Consider the following 13,064-nt stretch of genomic DNA (forward strand, 5'->3'; position numbering starts at 1 on the left):
CGCCCCCCACCCCCCCCCCCCCCACTTTTTTCTCCCTCCTTCTTCCTTTCCTTTTTTCCTACCCAAGTTTTACTCTTTCTGGACTGTCGTTCTTTTCTTGGGTCCCTCCATATAATTTGTACTTTGGGCTAACTGAGGGATATAACGAAATGCCACTTATCTTTATTGGTAGATATGTAGCCTTCCTAACCATGCCCATTCCCCTAGAGTCTTCTCATGTGTTTGAAATTATTCTTCACTGTGACTATTGGTTGAGAACCAATAATTTTTCCTGAATACATTGCTACTTACTGTTTTCCTGTTGATATTCTGACTGTTACCGTTCCTTTTTTTTGATTTTCTACTGTATCATATTGAGATGCTGACTATCTCTTTGAATTGTTTTTATTACAAAAATGTAATAAAACGTGTTTAAAAAAAAATTAGATCTGACTTTAGCCCTCAAACCCCCTCAAAGAATTATACTGACTTTTCCTTGCTCCTCTGAGATCTGCAATCTTTTGATAGCATTTTCTACAGAAGTCTTCTGGCTGAATTATGCTAGTGCTAGTTCAATTATTTCAAGGTCCAGTTGTTACAACATAAATAGTTTTTTGAACATTGATGTGTGTTTGAAAAAATTTTTTTTTTTGCTCTGTAGTGAACAGGTAGGAGGTCCACTGGGACCTATTTCCAGTTTATCAATGAGGGCTAGCAATTAATTTACTATTGAGGGGATTGGCAGGTAGGTTAGTAAATCTCCAAATTTTCACATCACCATCAAGGGCAACTAGGAGAACTTGGGGAAGAGTTTGGTGTTATCGCCGTTCTTATTTTATGAAATGGAGTTCCATTCTTCATGGCCTCTGTCTTGTAAGACCCTTTTCGTGCTGTAGGGTTGGTCTCAGTATGGCAGAGTGCCCAAAACCTAATGATTCTCCATCTATAAGGATACTAGACAAGTGTTCCAGGCTGATATCATTGGTGATGGGATGACAGCATATCCTGAGAACAAGACATTGAGTTGATTTTACAATCTGTTTGTAAATTCTATTGAAGTGTATATAAGGGCAACAAAAGGCATACATCTTTGCAATACATGCACATTTCACCATATTTTATTTATTTAAAAGCCTTGCAAGTGCAGAAAAGTACAGGTTGATTTACCAAAAATGCCATCAGCTTCCAATTTCCTTTTGTGAAATGACACCACATACCTGTTTATGGACTGAAAGTCAGATCTGCCCATTTGTCTGTTGACAAACTACTAAATCCCACCCATTCTCATAATCTTCACATCATTGGGACTAATTGTTCTAATAGTTACATAGTTACATAGTATTTGAGGTTGAATAAAGACATAAGTCCATCAAGTCCAACCTATTGTGTGTATGCATTTATGAGCTGATGTGTGCGTGTATACGAGTCCATGTGTGATTTTTCTCTTAGCTATACCTGTACCCCTGAATGTTCTGGTCTCCCAGGAACTCGTCCAGGAGTCTCTTGAATGATTCCACACTCTTAGCTGAAATCACTTCCTGTGGCAGCGAGTTCCAGACCTTAACCGCTCTAACTGTGAAGAACCCCTTGCGCCCTGTGTGGTGAATTTTTTTTTCCACCAATTTTAGCTTGTTCCCTCTGGTCTTTGTTACAGAGCTGACAGTAAACAGTTTGTTACTGAGGTTGCTGTTACCCTTGAATAGTTTATACATAAAAATCATGTCCCCCCTTAATCTCCTAACCTCCAACGAACCCCTTAATGAGTTTGGTTGCCCTCCGCTGGACTTTTTCCAGCTCAAGGACATCCTTTCTGAGTATTGGTGACCAAAACTGGACCGCATACTCCAGATGTGGCCGAACCAGTGATCTATAAAGAGGCAAAATTATGGACTTGTCTCTGCAATATATCCCCTTCTTAATGCAAGACAGGACTCTGCTAGCTTTGTTTACAGCAGCCTGGCACTGCGAGCTGTTCTTCAATCTGCGGTCTATAATGACCCCCAAATCCTTCTCCGTTCGAGAAGATAAGAACTGGGAGCACTCTCTTAGATACCACCAGAGCACCTTGAAGCCTGCCATGTGGGGGATGAATGTTTAGGTTTGTGTGACTAACACAGACAAACTGCTGAACCAAACAGATGTCTGAAAGACCCTGAAACTGGGGCAGCTCTGTCCTAAGGAGGAATAGACAGAGCTGTGCTACAAAACAGCCAAGAGGCTAAAATATGTTTGTGTTCCTTGGTGAGCCAAACAACCACTGCTTGGACAGAACACAGTATAACTTTGATGTTTGGATTAATAAAGTGGACAAAAAGCCCTAAAATGAATTCTGCTAAGTAGAATGAGTCTTAGGGAAACTCTCCATTTGAAGATAAAGCCCATAGCACATATGTGTTTATAGTGCAGTGTTATTTTGAATTGTATTCTTTCTTCCCATGTTTCTTCTCTTGAGACAATTTTTACGAAACAAAATCTCTAATAAACTCCACGTTCAACTAAAAGCAAATGTTGTTATCAGTTATATTTATAGCATCAGAAAAATGTTGCCTGAAAATAAATAATTTGGAAGAACTTTTGTCAGGAATTTACATCTTAACATGCTTGCCATCAGCTGGATAACATTTTCTAGCCTTGTTTTTCCAGAAAATACAAAGCTTTTGTCGGCAGAACCATACTTTTCATTGTAATCCATATGGCAGCACAAGTCTGGTAATTTCAGTCACGGTTGATTAGAATCTAGTATTAACTACTGCAGATAACAGGAAAAGAACCCTTGAATTCATTGAAGACCAAAAATGAAATACACAATGTATTTGTACAGTTTGTGTATTTATGAGAGAACTGTGCATTTCCCCTGTCCAAGAATTGCAATAAATTATTGTACATAGTTTGTTACTGTGGCTTAGTACATGTGAAGAAAAATGCCCTACTTTGCTTTAGAACAACTTTGAAAAGAGTAAAATGGGGTTATTAAAAAAAATGAATCAATGACAAAGCAGAAAGAGCAGTGACACTGCAAAATGCAATAACCTATACCGGGGTAGGTCCGGTGAATAAAATTTTCATTGAGCCCGAGGTCCGGTTTGTGGTCTGGACAGAACGGTTTGTGTCCATACCGAGGTCTGCCATTTAGCACTGCAATGCACAACTATGCACTTATGCGCCGATCCCAATGCATCACACTGTTTAATTTTTTGTTAGAAATCTGCCCCATTTACATACAGGTGTATGCCTTACACACATGTGATCATTAGATTCAGGTGACAGGGTTCGTTTTAATTTATGTATTTTATTATTTTTCACTGTTTTATCACCTTTTATTATTTAATTTTTTTACTTCACGTTTGCTATCGCAAAGAGGCTAACAAGCCTATGTGACAGCATTTGGAGGTGACAGGTTCAATCAAGTATCAGTCCTTTCTTTAGGGAAACATGGAGTCTGTCTGCCACTCACTTCTCATTATAGAAAAATGCTAGCTAACTAGGTGTCCTGCTGACCCTTTTGCTATAAGGGTCAACATATATGCAGTAAAGGACTTTTTCCTAACTTTCCTCTAATGCATAATCATTTTTTTAACCTAGGGACAGAGTAACTTTAACCTCTTCTGCCCTAAATATGAACAGGCCTCTCATCTTAATCAAATAATAGAATGTTATAACAATAAAGCAATGAGGCGTGGTTGACAATTTTGTAGAAAATATAATAATAAGCAATAAACTGTAATAATATCCTTATGCTTATTTGTGCTGTAATTGTTTCTTGCCTCAAAGAGATTAATAAAAAGTTATAGTATAAAAGAGTAACAATTTACATATATAAAAGGCATTTGTATAGGATATGAGTTCAAATGCTGCATTATATGATTTTCTTTGCCAAACCACATCAATTATTTAGACAGCAACAAATCATTAATACTCTTTATCTTTATTAATACTCTTTATCTTCGCACACATAGAGGGTCATTCCCTTATCTGCCGAAGGATCTAGCCGTAGCCCCGGCTCGTTCGGCAGCCGGAGTCCTTCGGTTCAGTCGAACCAAACGGCTGCTGTATGGTGTATTCATAATAGCCCGTACAGCAGCCGAGCCAAACGCATATGCTTCGGCTTGGCTGAGCTGGCTTTGCTGAGCCGTAATGACAGCCGAAGCGGGGAGAAAGGTCGGCCGATGCCAACCATTCTCCCCGCAAATGACAACAACTGGGCAGAGACAGCCGCTATGTCACAGCTGGCTCTGTCCAGTTCTTGACCTTCAATGACAGCCCAGTGTCTTTGAGGACACTGGGCCGTCGTTAAATAACAAATGGGCAGAACGGCTGGCTTTGCCCATTTGTTTAGATTTGTCCGGAACCTGTGGGCAATGTAAATGTTAGGCTGAGCTGGGGGTGATTAAATCAGCCATACAGGGTTGAAGTGAATAGCCGAACGCCGTTTGGCTCACTTCACTTTGGCTCGGTTATTTACTCGCCAGCCTTCGGCTGTGCACTGGTGAGGGCTGTGTGCAGTCTCACCAGGGCTGTGCGGTCTCTCCAGGGTTGTGTGCGGCCTCTCCAGGGCTGTGTGTGGTTTCTCCAGGGCTAACACAGGAACTGTCAGGCTGTTCGCCACCGAGCAACCCGCACAAGGCACTGTGCCTTGTGAGCCCTGATTGGCTGAAGCCTTGCACCTGACCACAGGTCAGGTTCAAGACTTTGCCCAATCAGGGCACAGAGAACAGTGAGAGCCAGGATAGGGCAAAGTCATAATGACTCTGCCCAATCATGGCTCACCCTGTTAAAACTGTAAATAGTTTGGCGGAGCTAGCTGTCACTGCTAGCTCCGCCCAAATGTTTATATGTTACCGGCATCTTTTAAAATGCCATTGTGCAGCGGGTGTTCGTCGCGAGTAAACGGGACAGCAGTCGTTGTTTTTTAATTATTATTCCTATTTATTTTTTATTGCTTCATTTTTTATTCCGTTGAGTCGTCGTTGTAGTGGACAACACTGGACGTCGTGATTGACCCTGGATTACATCAGTGGATCAATTTATTTATTTTTAAATAAAAGATTTGTCAAAAACATGTCTTTTGTTTTTCGTTTCCAAATATAGGATTTTTTTAAAAGTGTGGGCTTTTTATTTCAATTTTATTTAACCCTTACTCATTTACAAGGGAGGGCGGCGGCATCTGGGTGGCCCTTCGTTAAAGGGGTACCTGATGTGAATAATCCCCCTGCCCGCACCCCCATAACCAACACCCCAGGACTTGTGGGGAAGAGGCCCTTTTCCCCATCGGCACCCGCTCGTCCCCCTCCCTTTTCCGGCACTGCCAGATCAAGGGCCTATGCTCTGATCAAGGGTCTGGTATGGAATTTTAGGAGGGACCCCACGTTTTTCCCCCCATTTCTAGGGGTGGGGTTCCTCCTTAAAATTCCCTCTAGACCTTAAGGGCCTGGTATGACTTTAAGGGGGAGCCTTACAGGCAGTTCAAGGGGACCCCCCAGATACGATATTTAAAGGAATTTTTTATTTTTATTGTTACCCTTTAAATGATGTTCTTTTTTCATTGATTCCTGTCCCACAGGGCAGTACCCGGATCCCCATACACCTTTTATGGCCAATAACTTGCATATAAGCCCTCTTAAAGGGAACAATTGTCTTTGAAAGTTCTACCCCCATTGACTAGCATTGAGTTTGAGTTCTAATTCAAACTTTTTGCATGTTGTAAAGTTCGAAATTCGAACCGAACTCGGGCCTGTTCAGCCCATGATTGGTAAAGACAAGCGAGTGGATCTATACCTACTTTGGTTTTATATGTAAAGTTATATGTATTATAACATTGTATTATTATATAAGGAGCAAGCACTAAACACATTCATCTTGTGTGCACATACATTTATGTTGTTTTGATATTTTAGAATATAAATGTATAAACATTTTTTTCTAGTGATTGGGGAAGGCAAGAAAAATGCACTTGTTATAAATATTTTGTTTTTGTATGTAATAAAACTATATGATCTAATTTGACAATTGAATTTACTGATATCACCGTATCAAGAATCATGATCTAGAATACGCAGCACTTTCATCTCACCAACCATAAGGTTCTGGCAGGTATCTAAGTACAAAATCCATCACATATCCTTTCTCACGTTGAACTTTCAGTACCTGAAAATGGCAAGACATCATACAAAATGATACACTGCAACATCTGCCAAAAGAAGTGTAAAAATGACAGTCTGCAACAAACTGTAAAATGGAAATGTACCTTCATGTGAATCCAAGATCCCTAGCCATTTTCCTTTGCAATAAAACTGTGCTCCAGAGACATTCTTGATAAACGGAAAAGTATAATTGTCACTAAATGGGAAAAAAGAATGTATCAAAATATTAAAGTATATTTTCAAAACTGTTGTACCACTTAACTTGGCAATACTTTATCCTTTTAGATTGTAAGCCGTCAGGGGCAGGGCCCTCCTTACCATCTTGTCTTGATTTGTATTGTGATTGTAATGTCTTCCTTATATTGTAAAGCGCTGCGCAAACTGTTGGCGCTATATTAATCCTGTATAATAATTATTATTATTATCTGAGCGATAGTTCTTGGTGAAAATGTTTTCATTGCATTAGATTGTTATAGCTTTTTATATGGAAAGAACCATCCAATATCACAAGTAGCGTGGCATTAGTTTCAATGCAACATTTTTATATTTGGTTGGAGTGTACCTAAGTGTGAGCTACAGTATACCAATAACATTAACATATAATATAATGTAATATAAAGACAAATGGCCACTTTTGAAACACCGCTGCCATGCTTACTGTTGACATTCTGATGTTTTAATCTCTAAGCACCCTTCCAACCAACCAAAGTAATCGGCAAGAAAAGTAATAGCCTGGCCTGGCGGCACATAGAAGACTGATATAATAAGTGTGAAGTAATAAGTTCCCGAACCACGCTTAGTAAAATAGAAAGTGTGGTGAAGTAAACCTGTGATCATTTCCTTTAGTCCATCAATTTAATATTCAGTTAATATTAATATTATATTTATTTTTCACATTCTTTAAATGAAATTGTATACACAAAGCAAACAAAGGTTCAGTACAGATCAGTTTCTAGTTTAATTAACCTGACCCAGGATCCCTTCACCTCACTTTACTTCACTACACTTCACTGCTCTTCACTGTTCTTCACCACACTTCAGCCTTCAGTAATTCAGGCCCCCAAGTGTCATGTCTTGAATCAATCTAATGATGCTGAACCAAATACACTCATAAATAAAAGCCAGATGATCTATAATTGACATCTCAGCACATCTAGATTAATATGGTTAGTAATTATATGACAGTTCTGTCTGAAGTTGTTAGGAAAATGCCTGCAATGTGCCGGTAGAAAGCAGCAAAGGGGCATATTGAAACAAAACTGAACAAACAGATGTAGCTTCAGCTAGTTCTGGGTGTATACTCTATTGAAGAGTTCTTTGGATGGCTTGAACGGTCCTTATAGCCATTTAGAATAGGGCAACAGAATGAGGGCCAACAAATGTGAACTTATAGGGGTTAATTTACTAAAGGTAATTAGATTTTTCAATTAACAAGATAGTTTGGACTTTCCAATTGAATTTTCCCTTAGCTTAGTGAATGCAAACATTTGCAAAAAATACCCAATTGCAAACAAAGAGAATAAAAAAACTGTATTTTTTTCTTGCACATGATTGGATGATAGAAGTCAGCAGAGCTTTACCTCATTCACTAAGCTAGGGGAAAACTACCTTGCAAAGTGCAAATTTCCTCAAAACAACCTATTTGCCTTTAGTAAATCAACCCCCTAACCTCACATAGGACCTTTTTAGGACAATACCAAAAAGTTATACAGTGAAAAAGGATAGAAAAGTTGTATGCTTTAGATTTCCCACATTTTATTCTACATTTTAGTAAAGCCAGGAGGAGATCTGAGCACATTGGGATGCAAATATTAGGTAAAATTATTTACCAAAAAAATCATACAAATGGTATGAAGTACTAACAAATGTCATTAATTATTGGGTCTATTCACTAAGCTGCCGTAGGCAGCCGAGTGAATAACCGACACGAAGTGAAGTGAGCGTAACGTTGTTCGGCTATTTACCTAAGGCTTGTACGGCGTACATCGGCTTGCTTCGTGTGGCTTTGGGTCGGCCGAACAGGCATAGCCGAAGCATATGCCTTCGGCTCGACTGAGCCGCTTGGCAGACTTCGGGAGCTGTATGGTCTATAGTGAATAGCCCTTACAGCAGCCCTTTCGTTCTACTGAACCAAAGGGGTCCTGGGGCCGAAGCTAGCCGAAGGATCAGCCGAAGCTACGGCTAGATCCTTCGGCAGCTTAGTGAATAGACCCCTATATTTCTGAAGGTTTCCATTTATTCAGGTCATGGAGTGATAATAGTAGTTAGTCAAATTTGTTCTTTAATGTTAAAGATGTTTCACCACTCATCCCACTGAGGTTTGTTTCTGGCATCGATTAGAACTAAATACTTGGATGATGTCTTAAACATTACAGAACAAGTCCAGTTCAATGTTACTAACTGTTACTACCGTGTTTCCCCGAAAGTAAGACCTACGCTGAAAGTAAGACCTAGCGCTATCTTCAGGGATTTCTGTAATATAAGACCTACCCCGAAAATAAGACCTAGTTCGGTGGTAGGTCTTATATTACAGAAATCCCTGATAGCGCTAGATCTTACTTCCGGGGTAGCTGCACCGTATAATTACTTTTTACATGTCACGGCCGCAGCTCCCTCCCCCCGCCCGCCAGCACGCCCACCTTTCTGGCTCCATGGACGGCATTGGAGCAGAGAGCGGCCGCAGCTCCCTCCCGCCCCCCCGCCAGGCACGCCTCCCCGCACGCCCACCTGTCTGGCTCCCTGGACGGCAATAGTGCTGAGAGCGGCCGCAGCTCCCTCCCTCCCGCCCCCCCGCCAGGCACGCCTCCCCGCACGCCCACCTGTCTGGCTCCCTGGACGGCAATAGTGCTGAGAGCGGCCGCAGCTCCCTCCCGCACGGCCACCCGCACGCCCACCCGCACGCACGAGCGGAGATTGGAGAGCGGACAGCTGCAGCCAGGTACACATAAGACATCCCCCGAAAATAAGACCTAGTGTCTTTTTTCGTGGAAAAAAAAAATATAAGACACTGTCTTATTTTCGGGGAAACACAGCAGCTGTCAATAAATATGAATATAATGTAGTAATTTTGTGAATGTTGTCAATCAGATGTTGTTGCCCAGTTTTCCATGTCCTACAAAAGCCTTTTTAAATATTTTGATGTTTTTGGTTGCATGGAGAAGAGTTCTGTCAGGTTTTTATTGCTGTGTCCCCACAATGTTCCTGTTCGGCTGACCCGAAGTGCAGAAGGAGTTCGACTCAGTCGATCCAACATATGGATCGGCTGAGCCTAACCTCCGGCAGGCTACTCACTGCTGTTCGGCCTATTCTTATAGATGCCGAACAGCAGTGAGTGAATAGCCTCGGCTGTTCTGCTTGGTCCCTCAGAGGGACCGAGCAGAACAGAAAAATAGTAAAAAAAAAGTAAATAGAGAACGATTGTGCAGAGCTAGCAATGACAGCTAGCTCCGCCCAACAGTTTTCTATTGTCCGGCGGTTCTGCTGCGGTCAAAAAAAAAAGAAAAAAAACCTCTCCCGGGCGCTCTGGGAGAGAAACACTGCTTTTTCTTTTTTTTTCTTTATTCTGACACGGAGCCGTGTCAGAATAGAAACATTTTTTTTTGCCCATTGGAATGCATTGCTAGATTCCTATTGGCTATTTCAATTTGCAATAGCTAATAGTAAACTAGCATTGTACCCGCTACTCTGCTGATGGACCTGATGGAGAACTGCAGCAGAGGGTGGGTACAATGCTAGTTTACTATTGGCTATTGCAAATTGAAATAGCCAATAGGAATCTAGCAATGCATTTCAATGGGCAAAATATATATATATTTTTTTATATTCTGACACGGCTCCGTGTCAGAATAGAAAAAAAAAAGAAACACCAGTGTTTCTCTCCGCGCCAGGGAGAGTTTGTTGTTTGGAGATCAGTGTCCCTGGTTAGCAGGTAACCAGGGACACTGATCTCTCTGCAAGTGGCCGGAGCCAGCCGTAAGATCACGGCTGGCTCTGCCCAGCTGTCAGAAGCTCGGCCAGCTTCGGCTTTCAGCGCGGCTCAGCCGAGCCGAGGCATATGCGTTCGGATCGACTGAGCCACTCAGCCACGTTCGGGAGCTGTACGGGCTATAGTGAATAGTCCGTACAGGTTCAGTAGAACCGAAGGGGCCCTGGGGCCGAAGCTAGCCGAAGGATCGGCCGAAGCTACAGCTAGATCCTTTGGCAGCTTCGTGAATAGACCCCATTGTATGCAGAAACTTATACCAGTCGATTATTCTTCAGATTATAATTGAATCATGATTTAAAAGATCTGTTTGGTCACTATTAAGAATAAGCGTAGGTTTAGTCTGTACTTGAGTTCGTCTGAACCTGGAAGGATGTGGTCAGTGCCGAGCCAATCAACTGCTGCCAGTGCATCCGTAACCCTGCAGCTGCACGTAAACAAAGGGAAGGGTTGCTTGTGACATAACTGACCTTATATGGCTACATGGTCATATATGGTGAATGACATTGACCTATTATGGCCATGTGGCCATGTAAGGTCAATAATGTCACCAGTATCCTGCCCCTTTGTTTATGTGCAGCTGTGGGATGTGGAATTCCTCTGACTGAGCCAACACTAACACTTCTTTCCAAGTTCATAAGAACTCTAGTTCGGACCAAACCCAAACTCATCATAAGTCACTATGGATTATTGCACTTTAAACATTTCCTATGCTCTTTCCTCTGTCCTATGAAATATGCCAGAACTATGATAGATAGATAGATAGATAGATAGATAGATAGATAGATAGATAGATAGATAGATAGATAGATAGATTATTCTATTTTAATTCTATTCCTTTAGTAAATCAACCCCATTGAATGTTACATTGCATTACTGATTTAAAAGGTTACATCAGCTGATCCCCCAATTAGCTGGATCAAATAGACTGACTGGCTGGCCCACACACTATTAATAACATTTATTTTAGCTGTATACTGTCCATGTAAAAAGGAATGGTAGGAAAGAACATATTAATAATGCGTTAACCTCATAAAACCCATATTAGCACTTTTCGGCTGAGATGGAATGGGAGAAAGAAGCCAAATGAGACAAACTATTCATAGTTGGATGTGTTGTGCTGCTTTGGGATTGGAAATAAGTATTATATGACAATGGATAAAGGTTGGTGCAATTTCTGGTGGATGGAAAGCAGTATTTTCCGCTATGTGGTCATTTACCACAATATGTAGCAAAGAATTCTGTCCTCGTTTGTCCTATTCAGAAATTGAACCAATTACAGCAGAAGTTTTTTAAGCATTGTTTTCTAATTTTATTAAAATATTTACATGTCCTAATTCTCTACAAATTCAAAAGAATATGTTATGATTACAATAAACATGCATCACAGGAGGCACAGCTTTTCTCACAAAGGATGTATATTTGTTTTCTAACTCATGTACTGAAATATTTTATTTTTCAGAAATTGTTTGGTGTTTTTCTAAGTGATCATTCACACTTTAATAAAATTATAAAAAAAGAAAAGAGGTGAACAGTGCAATGCTTTGTAACAATGCATCACACCATCATTATACATTGCACCCCAGCACACAAGTGTTATAGCTTGTGGGGTGGTGTGAACATGCCCTGTAGTTGGAATGTTTCTTTTATGCAGCTTCTTTAACCTCCCTGGCGGTATGATTATTCAGGATTTTAGGTACCAAAAGCGGTACATATAGGCTTTTAGTTTCATTTTCGAGCCGCGTACAGCAGAGGACGCCGCGGGATCGTAGGGACAAGGTGAGTGTCAGTTTTCTCTGCAGCCCCGAGTCTGGTTCGGGGTTACCGCTCCTAGCATGGAAAATTCACCCCGAGCCAGACTCGGGAATACCGCCAGGGAGGTTAATATGGGGAAATTATTCTATTTTGTAATTGTGTGGATTACATTTTTTTATAAAAAATGCGCAATTAATTTAGTTCAGTTTGCTTCTAATTTCCATTTATTTGATAGAAAATAAATGGGTTTAAAGAATTACATTCTGTGTCTGTGAATATGTACTCTAAGCTTGCTTGCTTTAAAGGGTCTCTCTTCGTTAGAACATGGATAAGACTGCAACTTTGCACATCATCAATTAATTCAAGCCTAGTGCCGTTCTTTAGAGCATACTGGGGTTTTAACATACAAGTGTTCAGGCGGTTGTAGAGCCACACAATCACTTGTGTGCAGCTTCAGAGTGTGCCCCCCCTCCACCACCGCTGTGCTATGATTGAATTTTGGTACTGTTGTTTTTTTGCCATTTCACAGGTGAGTGCAATTTTATGGTTTGATATGTTTGGTATCATTTCACCCGACACAACCCCATCTTTCATATTTTACAAAAAATATATAGTCTGTTTGGGTGCACTAAAATCAATTTTAATGTACTTGTTTTTAAAAATATTGTGCAACTTTAAAAATTGCTGCTAGCATTTAGTTGTTATCTTACAAGGCCTCTGCTTTTGGAAAATATATTTTTTTGGGGGGGAGGTTTAAGCTGTTTCTAAGCAAAAAGTCAGATTTGTAACATTCAAAACAATTAGAAACATTGCTCCAGATGCGAAAAGTGGTTAAAGGTCAAATCCTGTCAAAATTGTTTTAATTCCTCTACTTAGATTGAGTGGAGAAGGGTTAGAAACCCTGTCAGGTTTTACTGTGATCTTTATACCTATCAATGAGATTTCCATGCACTTCCTATTCCCAGAGACACAATAACAAGTAAGGGAAGATCTCCCCAAATCCCTCAATTAACAGATCTACTGGGACAAGTGTCCCCTCTACTTTAGTGACTACTGTAAAATGTTGCATTTCTCTTCACATTCTCTAATTTGTCTCTCCAGGACAAACAGTTAGAGCAGATCTTCCCAATGGGGACACAGGCAGCAATAAAAAAGTGACATATGCTCTAACCTTTCCCACTCTATGCAAAACTAGAAAACATATTTTG

Source organism: Nanorana parkeri, unplaced genomic scaffold, assembly GCF_000935625.1.
Source record: "Nanorana parkeri isolate BGI_ZX_2015 unplaced genomic scaffold, ASM93562v1 scaffold207, whole genome shotgun sequence".
In the NCBI taxonomy this organism is placed as follows: Eukaryota; Metazoa; Chordata; class Amphibia; order Anura; family Dicroglossidae; genus Nanorana; species Nanorana parkeri.